The following is a 9,994-nucleotide window of genomic DNA, read 5'->3' as shown; positions in this document are numbered from 1 at the left end:
TTTTGGGCTCTGGAGCACTTTACGTGCGTAAAAATTTATACGGAGCCCCAGCAGTCCACTGATTGTATGTGATTGTATGTGTTGTACTTATGTGGAGCCCCAGTGGTCCACTGATTGTATGTGTTGTACCTATCCATGTTTCCAGTTTGTCAACCTCATGGAGTCCCTGGGGCTCTGCTGAGCACAGTTTGAGAAGCACTGTATTACACTATAGATGCTTTCATTAATGAATTGTCAAACTCTGAGTTTTTTAAATCACAGTAACTTAGGTGCTGTAAGTGTAAATTATTATTATTGTATTTGCTGTTGCCGATCAGCAGTTATTCTTTCTCTTTAATAGTAAAGAGATTACACGTTATTACCTTGTGGTAAAGAAGTTATACTGAGTAGAAATACCACCTATTTTAGATTACATATATTAAATTAAGAAAAATAATAATTTAGTAGTTTAGGTATTGACGTATTTTAGGATCATGTTGTACCCTGCCAGCCACCCTTTCTGAAAGCAGAAAAGACCTTTTCCTTACCTTTGGTAAAGGAGCACCAGCCAGAATTTTGTGTCTGAAGCTTATTCCAAGGCAGGAATAAATTCTTATGGGGTTTTTTTTATTTTTAAGTTTTAAAATTATTATTGTGAAAAAAGTAAAAAGTTAGGATGATTGTTTTCTTTAAATTATAATTTGATGTTCCTGCTTCAGTATTCATGTTGTGTCTGTGTAGCAAAGAAACCAATTCTGTTTTGTGTGTATGAATGAAGAATGTGTGTTAGAAGATAAGTGTGAAACCCATCACCAGAGCAGTTTCTTAAACTGTGTTCCGTGGTACACTGGTGTGCGACAAGGCAGTTGGAGGTGTGCCACGGAAAACAACAGAATTTAAAATGGCCACCCTTAAAGGGGCAGGCGACCTTTTGTTTTGTTTTGTTTTGTTTTGTTTTGTTTTGTTTTGTTTTGTTTTGTTTTGTTTTGTTTTGCTCCATAACTTTCCCCCGACTCTCCCCCTCCAACCTTTTTTTTTTCTCTTCTCAACAAAAAAATCTTTGGTGTTCCCCATTAAAAAAAATATTGTTTGGTGTTCCTTGGTCTTAAAAAGTTTAAGAAACACTGATCTAGGAGAAGCAGAGGACAGATGTAAAAGTGCCAGGAGATTGCTGTATGCCCCTGTTGAGATGCAGATGAAGGGCAGATTGATGACTGTATAAGATAAGACAAGCACCTATCAACTGGAACAAGATAGCTGTGATATGAGAAAAACAATTTAAGAAAACAAGTGCTCATCACACGGCGATTGATTACAGCAGGGCAGTGCAAAGTTTACCGATCCCAATGAAGGAAAACTGATGATCTCATGTAAGATTGTCAGTGCTTTTGCGGAAATACTAGGCTGCTCCCATTCGGGCAAGTCTTTTTCTGAAAAACTTTTGCGCAAAAGGGCCAGTGTAGACAGCAGAGATTTGTTTTGCGCAAAAAAGCCCCGATCGCGAAAATGGCGATCAGAGCTTTTTTTTTACAGAAAAGCGCATCTAGATTGGCCACGGACGCTTTTCCACAAAAATGCTTTTGTGGAAAAGCGTCCTGCCAATCTAGACGCGCTTTTCTGAAAATGCTTTTAACGGAAAACTTTTCCTTTAAAAGCATTTCCGGAAAATCATTCCAGTGTAGACGTAGCCAACAACTTTACCATACCAAATATCTGCTCTTTTACTCTGTCACTCAGAAGTTCAACCAGCACGTGGTTAACTATACTGGCAATAAGAGGAAATCACTTCTCTGATGAAAATGTGTTGAGTCTGTTGTTTGTGAGATGCAGCGGAGATGGTATGTAATGAATTTAGCTGTTTCACTTCATTTACCACCGCTAACACATAGACTAAGAGTTTAGCTTATATCCTTGTGCTGTCATGCATGAATATCTCATTATCACTGCAAAGACTTTTATTTTTATTGGAACTTGTAACTGCATTGTGGAGAGTTAATATTCCATGGTGTAACAAAAATATAGCAAGTATGAAGAGACAATAGCATTTTGGGCAATGAGTTTTATTTGACTGATTACTGTGTTAGTTAACATGAATCAGGTGCATATCATGGGTGAGACTGCATGGCGCGCTCCTCCGCTTTGCATGTCCCAGGACAAGTAAAAGTGCAGTCCATGTGCTCGAGGGAGATGGGAATTATTCCCTTCCCTCACGCTGGGGATGCAGAGGGCTAAAAAGAGACGGTTTCGTATTTCCTGGCCTCAGCCACGTGGGTCAGCCTCAAATACCAGATTGCCCGGTACAAAACTGGACACCTGTCAACCCTGCCCTTCCTTGCACCCTCCCTCCTAGACAGCCACCCTGCCCCCAGTCTGCTCCTGCTCCCCCCTCCTGGAGTGCCCAGGCAGCACTGGGTCCCCCAATCCCTAGCCCAGACTGGGTGGAGGATGCAGCCAGTTGAAAACTGAAAATTTTTCATTCTTTTTTTTACGTGTTTATATTTTTGGGCTGCAAAAAACAGTACTAAAAAACCCGGTTTCCAACTAAAGTAACAAGTTCGCGAAACCCTGTTCTAGCCAGCTTTCTATCCATCTTACAGCCCATTTATCCAATCCATATTCCCTTAACTTGCTGGCAAGAATATTGTGGGTGACTGTATCTAATGCTGGCACTGGGAGCTTTGGGAGGCCCAGAAACAACTTATTTGAATATTCATCATTCGCTTAATGAATATGCAAATATGCAAATGAATGGTACTGGTCCTCCAAAAGCTCATGAATGGATTTACTGGTCCCCGTGTCAAAGTATGGGAACCCCTGGTCTACACTGTATTTGGTCCTGCCATGAGGGCAGAGGACTGGACTTGATGACCTCTCGAGGTCCCTTCCAGTCCTAGCGTTCTTTCATTCTATGATACCATCTACATCAGTGGTTCCCAAACTTTTCGGCATCATGCCCCCTTTGATTTTGAGAAACACCTCCCCCCCCCATGGTAGCAAAACTTGTTGAGCAAAAAAAAGGAACTAACCAAGGCCAAAAAACAAAAATAGCAGCACAACTTGGGGGGGGCTGGGTTGCCTCGCGCCCTCCCTGGAATTTCTTCATGCCCCCCCAGGGGGGCACGTTCCCCCCCCCAGTTTGGGAACCCATGATCTACATGTTTTGTTAGTCTTTAAAATGCTACCAGACTGTTTGTTGTTTTAGATGTTTTTCATGGGGTAAATGTATGCATTGATGCTATTCACATAGAGCACTGCTTGAAGAGAAAGAGCGAGGCTTTTCAGGGACAAAACAGAGAGCATCACAGAGTTAGAACGTGGGATTGTGTTTATTGCACACACCCTGTTCTGTTTTTCATCCTGGGTAAAAACTACTGCTACATGTCAGACTTACCAGCTGTGTGCACTGGGAGTAACATCAGCTTTGAGATTTGCACAACAGCAAATACCGGATGGTCATTATTGCCTCTGTGTGGGCAGAGTAGTTTCCACTGATAATCGAAATGGCAGTACCATCTTGGGAAAAAGGCTAGGCTACCTTCAGAATGTCAGTGCTTTTACAACATGAAGAACAGGATCTTTGCAGCTTTCTGATTCAAAGCCTGTGCATGGGTTAATATTCGTCTCTACGGACTGTAACATCTAGTCCAGTTTATATGTGCACAATGTCTTGTTTGTGCAGCCATTGCCAATGATTTTTTTTGCAATGCAACTTTTCCGTTGGTAATGCCAATAAGATGAGATTTCCTAGGACTTGCATCATATCCTGGGAGCATCGCCAGGTGGAAAAGGAGCAGCTGGAAGAAAGAGGATTTTTTTAAAAGATTTCTATCCCTGCAGAGTGTACATAGTGCAATGCAAAGCTTAATCTGAGTAAACTTCCACCAAGCGGGCGGTCAGTTTCATTATATAAAGTAGTATGTATGGGGGTGGGGAGAGGAGTGCACTGGGAAAAGGACAGATAGACCAAATAAGAACATTAGAACGTCTATACTGGGAGAGACCAAAGGTCCATCTAGTCTAGTGTTCTGTCTTCTGACAGTGGTCAATGCTAATCATCAAGGTAATCATCAAGTGATCCTGCCCCTGTCACCCATTCTCAGCCTCTGACAGAGGCTAGGGACATCATTCCTACCCATCCTGGCTAATAGCCATTGATGGACCTATCCACCATTAATTTATCTAGCTTTTTTTTTTTGAACCTTGTTAAATGCTGGCCTTCCCCATATCCTCCGGCAAGGAGTTCCAGAGGTTGACAGTGCATTGCTATATATAAAGGCTATGTCTATACTACAAGCTTTTTGTGCAAAAATGTTGGGGTTTTTTTTGTTTGTTTGTTTTGAGTTTTTTTGCAAAAAACCGGCAGAGCGCCCACATCTCAAGTGCGCTTTTGCAAAAAAAATTACAGTAAATCAACAGGACAGAGGGCTTTTGCCAGTAGTATTATTCCTCTCCTCACGAGGAATAACTCCTTTTTGCACTATTGCTCTTGCATAGCACAGGTGCTCGGATGGCCACTCTATGAATGGCCATCAGAGCTTTCTTGTGCAAGAGCGTCCATGTAGCGTGGATGCTCTCTTGTGCAAAAGCACACCTCTTTTGCAATGCGCTTTGAGGTCTGAACGCACTTTTGCACAAGAAGTTTTTGCAGAAGATCTCTTCTGCAAAAAGCTTCTTGCGCAAAAACCCTGCAGTGTAGACAAAGCCAAAATGTATATATAGCAAGGTGGATCCTCCTTTAACAAGCGCAATATTTATATGTCTATGTCACAGATGGGCATCAGTGTATTAAAGATGTCACTAAGTAATAGGTAATATGGTCCTTCCACCCACATGCCTTTTATAGTCTTAAAGTTGTTTTAATATATGTAGTGTGGTTTCCCTGCAGAGTATTTAGGAAATCCGCATAGTGACAGTCTAACTCCCCCTGGCAAGATGCCCGAGATTAGGTTCCAGCCCTAACCCCAACATCTACACAGCAAATTTACAGCTTTGCAGTTGGAGCTTGGCAGGCCTATAGCAGGTGACCTGAGCTGGCCCCGGGAGTTTACACGTGACCTTTTGGAGGTGCTCTAAGGCTCTGTGGAACGAACTGAACCCATGCCAGGAAAATGTGTTAATCATCTTTTTTGGTTTCGCCTCCTTTCCAGACTCAGGATCACAGTCACGTCTGATGCAAAGAGGTGCAATCTTACTGGCACCAGTCACTTTGGCCCAAAATTGAAATTATTGTGCAGATTTCTACCCAGAAGAGTGGGAAATCAGCAATGATTGATTTTTTGTTCTCTTCACCCTTTGGAAATGTTTCTGACATTCCACTCTGGACGTGAGTTGTGCACATTTCATCAGTTTAGACGAATCAAATCCTGCATCTCGGGGGAGGGGAGGGAATAGACTGGATGATCCTCGTGCGCCCTTTTAACCCTCTGCCTCTGTGACTCTGTTATTCTAATCTCTTACGGGTTCGTGCAAACATTTGCGTTGCTTTCAGGCCCTTGGGACTCAACTCGCCTTGCTGAGTTTTGCTTGCTCCAAAAACACCTTGAAAAGCTCTGAGCAAACCTCACTTCAGATGGCCATGAGTCTCCTGATTTCACACAAAGACAGGGAGGCTTCTTATAATAAATTCCCGGCCTTCGTGCCCTGAGTTGGTGTGCTAGAGACTTAAAGGTGCCCCTGCTGGTTCTCTGCCATGCCTTCTGGAAGTGGGAGGACCACCGCGGAAGAGCAAATGGCCAGTCCTCATGGAGCACCACACGTGTTCAGGTCAGGGAAGGTCCCTTCCGATGAGACGATGGAATCAGAGGAAAATTAGAAAATACAAATCTTTGTGTAACCCAGAAGCACTGAGAAAAGGAGAGTGAAATCTGCTCTACGGCCTCAGCTCAGAGCCATCTGGCTTTTAGCTCATGTGGTAGAGGCTCATAGCTCTAATCCCTACAGTCCTGGTTCAATCCCATGTACCAATGACCTGGGCTCATTGGCTTTACGCATGCAAATGTACACTCCCTCCTAGGGTCGTTTTTCTTCTGCTATATGGACGTGTGCCTCTGATAGGATCATCCCATGGCCAGTGCAACTACGCCGCACTTTATGGAGGAGAAGGGGAAAAATAGCCAATGTCATTTAAGTAAGGCAGCCTGGGCACATTGCATCGCCTGGGACTTAGCTGGCGTCCAACTGCAGTGCCACTGAAGTCAAGAGATGATGCCGACTTATACCAGCCGAGGATTTGTCCCTCTGGCTATGTCTAGACTGCCCCCTCTTGTGCAAGAGAATATGCAAATGAGGCAAAGCGGTGACTGTCGCCGTGCCTCATTTGCATACTTAATGAGCCGCCATTTTTGCACAAGGGGCTTTTGCGTAAAAAGGAGCCATCTACACAGCTCCTTTTTGCACAAAACCCCCCTCTTGCGCAAGAGCCGTTCTGTCGCTTTTTTCCAGAAAGCCCCTTGCACAAAATGGCGGCTCATTAAGTATGCAAATGAGGTGTGGCGATATTCACTGCTTCGCCTCATTTTCATATTCTCTTGCGTAAGAGGAGACAGTCTAGACATAGCCCCCGTGTTTGTGCTCCTGCAATTGCACCAGTTCAGTTAGTGCTGGTTCAACACCCCAGAGAGTAGGCAAGACCTCTACTTCATTTCACATGGTCCTGTACCAGGTTATTGCTGATAGACACCAGTGTGAGAGGAGAATCCGGCCCTACCGGGCTGCTTCTGCTTCCCTCGAAGATAACCAGCCTGATTCTTCACTGCTATGCGTATGGGTACGTGTGGGTGGGGCCTGCCCCAAAGCCATGCTACAGGAGTTAGTGACTATTGCTTGTGCCCATGTTTGTCTGGGACACGTCTCTGTTGATGTTTGGAAAGCTAGTCCGGTGAGCTAAGATACGCATGTCCTTACGTGGAAGGGATTGCGAGTCAGTTTGCTGAGGTGTGTGTAGTTTTGCTGTTAGCCTGTGAAGTGGAAGCCTGCCATGTGGTGAAAAGCTTTCCGTTCCAGTTGAGAATGCGCTCTGTTTCCAAAGGCACCCTTGAGCGTTCCTCCGCCAGGGCTAGGAGTGGGAAGAAAAATTCTCATAATTAGCAAAAAAGCAAACAGTACAGTACACGGACTACGTGCGTTCCCAGGGCCATAATATGTCTGAAGAACATGGGGAGTAAGAGGAGCATCATGGCTCATTACTGCACGTTCATACCCTACCCATTGATTTTGGCAGATTTTTGTGCCCATATGGCAGAGGGCAGTGGTTGCAGGCCTGGGCCTGGCTAGATGTGGTCAATACTGAACCTACAACAAAACCCAGGTGCAGCAGTCCCTTTAGTCATTATATCATTATGTCTGATCCAGGCAGCTAGCCACTATTGACACTCCTAGTAGCAGCACATGGAAATTATAAACCTGCTCCTGATCTTGAAGTCTAAGGAGGAAAAGAGAAGAACATTGTATGGGGCTAATAGGCTGATGGGAGTGGAATGTGTATATTGGCCAATGGGACAGGGGAAGGGTTAAACTCCGCATTTTGTAAAGACTGCATTAGCTTCCAGGCCTGGTCAGAAGGATCTGCAGCTGGAGCTCATCTGCAGCTGAGGCAGCTGGAAAGGGTTGGAGTGTCTTTGAAGGGAGTAGCATATAGTCAGGAGAAGCTGAGAGGCAAGACTAGCCTGGGAAAAGGGAACCTCTTTGTGCTGCTGTGCCAAGCAAGGACTGCCCTGTGGTTGTCTGTTCCCCCCTCAGTGCCATGGTGGAGAGCTAGGTGTACCCTGCTAAAGACTACCCCTTCCCTTCTTTAGTTAATTTCTCTATCTTCAATTCCTGAGGAAAGCAAGGTGAGTATGTGAGTCCTGATGAGAACAGAATGAGGCTGCTAGGCTAGAAGTCCTCATACACCCCTCACTGTCCCACCAACCTGCAGTCTGTTTTGATCAGACCCTTCTACTGTCTTCTTTTTTTCTCTCTGGAGATCTTTTCCTTGAATGGATTAATTACCCCTCCCAGTGACATGGGGAATCCATGAACTGTTCCTCAGTTCTGTTTGGGAGTCTGATCTTTGTATGTATCTGCATCACATTGCTGGCTCTATTGTAAGTGTGGGACTTGCTGCTTTCTCTGTTGTCCTTTTACCTTGGGTAGACTGAAATTCCACCAGATGGAGGCCAAGCAATTAGGGTTAGGCCTAAAGAATTAACGGATAAGAAAAAATGTTGCTAACTAGCTGGAACATCTAGAAAATAGTATCTCTTCCCCACCCCATTCACTCTGATGGTCTTTCCACCAGCTATTCTGAGAAGAGACCGGAAGCAAAGGAAGTTGGGGCAGGAGCATAGAAGGACACAGACCATGAGGATTAGAGGCTGCATGATTCTGAAGAGAAGCTATCAGCATGAAAGGGAACCTGGACTCCCCAGAGGACTTTTTGCTAATCCTAAATGATGCTTCAGAGTGGAGAAGAAACTGCTGCAGGGAAGTGAGTACCAGTGTGTTTATTCATCTATCTAGATTTGTATATTTCTCATGCTACCCACATGAAGAGTAATGTGATTTAGGAACCTGTGCAAAGCCAACTGTGTAGCTTTTGGCTTGTGCCTCTGAAGGATTAGACTACAAATCCATATGGTTTGAATTTGGGATAGATTGTGTTAAATGATAGCCTGGGAGAGTCAGTTCTAGTTGCAGAGCCTGGGCACTTGGGCTAGGTCTACACTGGTGCGATCTTGCACCAGAGCTATGCAAATGAGCCATTTGCAGAAGAGGCTCTTGCGCAAGAAGGAGCTATCTACACTGCCCCTTCTTGCGCAAGAAAAACCCTCCTGCACAATGCTGTTATTCCTGAAAATAATCAGTGTAACAGCATTGCACAAGAGGGTTTTTCTTGTGCAAGAAGGGGCAGTGTAGATAGCTCCTTCTTGCGCAAGAGCCTCGTCTGCAAAATGGTGGCTCATTAGCTATGCAAATGAGGCTCAGCAATATGCCATGCTTAGCCTCATTTGCATAGCTCTGGTGCAAGATCACGCCAGTGTAGACATAGCCTTGGAGTGTGTGAACTTACAGATCCAGAGTGAGACGATACCACATGTGAGATTCTGAAGTAGCTAAATTGCAGCGAATGGTTTTTAACCTGTTGGCATTACTCACCCACAACTCCCACTAGCTTCTAGGCAACTGGACAGCCTCCAGTTCCAATAGCACATCAGCTTTGTGTGAATAAGGATTTCAAGATCAGGTGCTATATTTATAACCTGTTCTCAAAATTTGACTTGCATTATGAATATATTAAAATCATACTGCCAAAGGGGAAAAATAGATGGGAGACATTCAATAATTTGAGTCCTAGCTCTTCTGGACTCTTTGCTCTCTCTGCATGGATTCACTAAGTGCTCAAGTTTGCATTTAGACCTTTAGTTTAGTAGGAAGATACTGTAATTATATAACCAAAGAGCTCCTTTGTAGCTGCCGGTGTACAGTACCCTGAGTTGTAAGCCACTGTTGTTCTAGATAAGGTCAATAGTAATTTACACTTAGCAGCTTGTCTCCAGATCTGCATTGTATAGCTGGTAACAGATGAATAGCTTTAGAGTTGGGCTAGAAACACTTGCTTTTGGGCTCTGCCATCAGAAAAGCTTGGGAGATACAGATCTGGCACTGCATGCTTTTGGCAGGACAACTGGCAGTTCACAAATTTGGCCTTTCCTGGCTTCAAAGAAAACAGTTTGTGCCATTTTTCGAACTACGCATGTGTGGATGGGAGAGTATGGAATTCCTCCCAAAGGGCTTTAGTGAAAAACAAGTCATAACTAATACCATATGAAAGTTGTTTCTCAAATAATAAAGCGATTGCCAAACTGCTAAGAAAAGGGGATGGGAGATTCACACTGAGTGGTGTTGGAAAGATGTTTTGGCCTGAAAACAAACAGCACTTTCACAAAGAGACATAATTACACTGTTTTAGTCTCGTGTGTTGCATTTCGTTATTTTTGTCCAAATTCTTCTCACCAGTAAATCAATTGACTGCAGT

The 9,994-nt window shown here is 44.1% G+C and overlaps 1 long non-coding RNA gene across 7 annotated transcripts in view; it reads left to right on the top strand.

Moving 5' to 3' along the window:
* The first annotated feature begins 7,579 nt into the window (after window positions 1–7,579).
* The window catches only part of LOC142829526 (uncharacterized), a 129,042-nt gene continuing 126,627 nt past the window's right edge, over window positions 7,580–9,994 (top strand). For all 7 annotated transcript variants that reach the window (XR_012903979.1, XR_012903977.1, XR_012903975.1 and 4 more), the window contains exons 1-2: window positions 7,580–7,808; window positions 8,258–8,446. This is a non-coding gene — a long non-coding RNA (uncharacterized LOC142829526). The remainder of the gene's footprint in view (window positions 7,809–8,257; window positions 8,447–9,994) is intronic.

This window comes from Pelodiscus sinensis, chromosome 5 (assembly GCF_049634645.1).
Source record: "Pelodiscus sinensis isolate JC-2024 chromosome 5, ASM4963464v1, whole genome shotgun sequence".
NCBI lineage: Eukaryota > Metazoa > Chordata > Testudines > Trionychidae > Pelodiscus > Pelodiscus sinensis.
The sequence above is the reverse complement of the archived record's forward strand: the minus strand, read 5'-3'. Positions and strand labels throughout refer to the sequence as shown.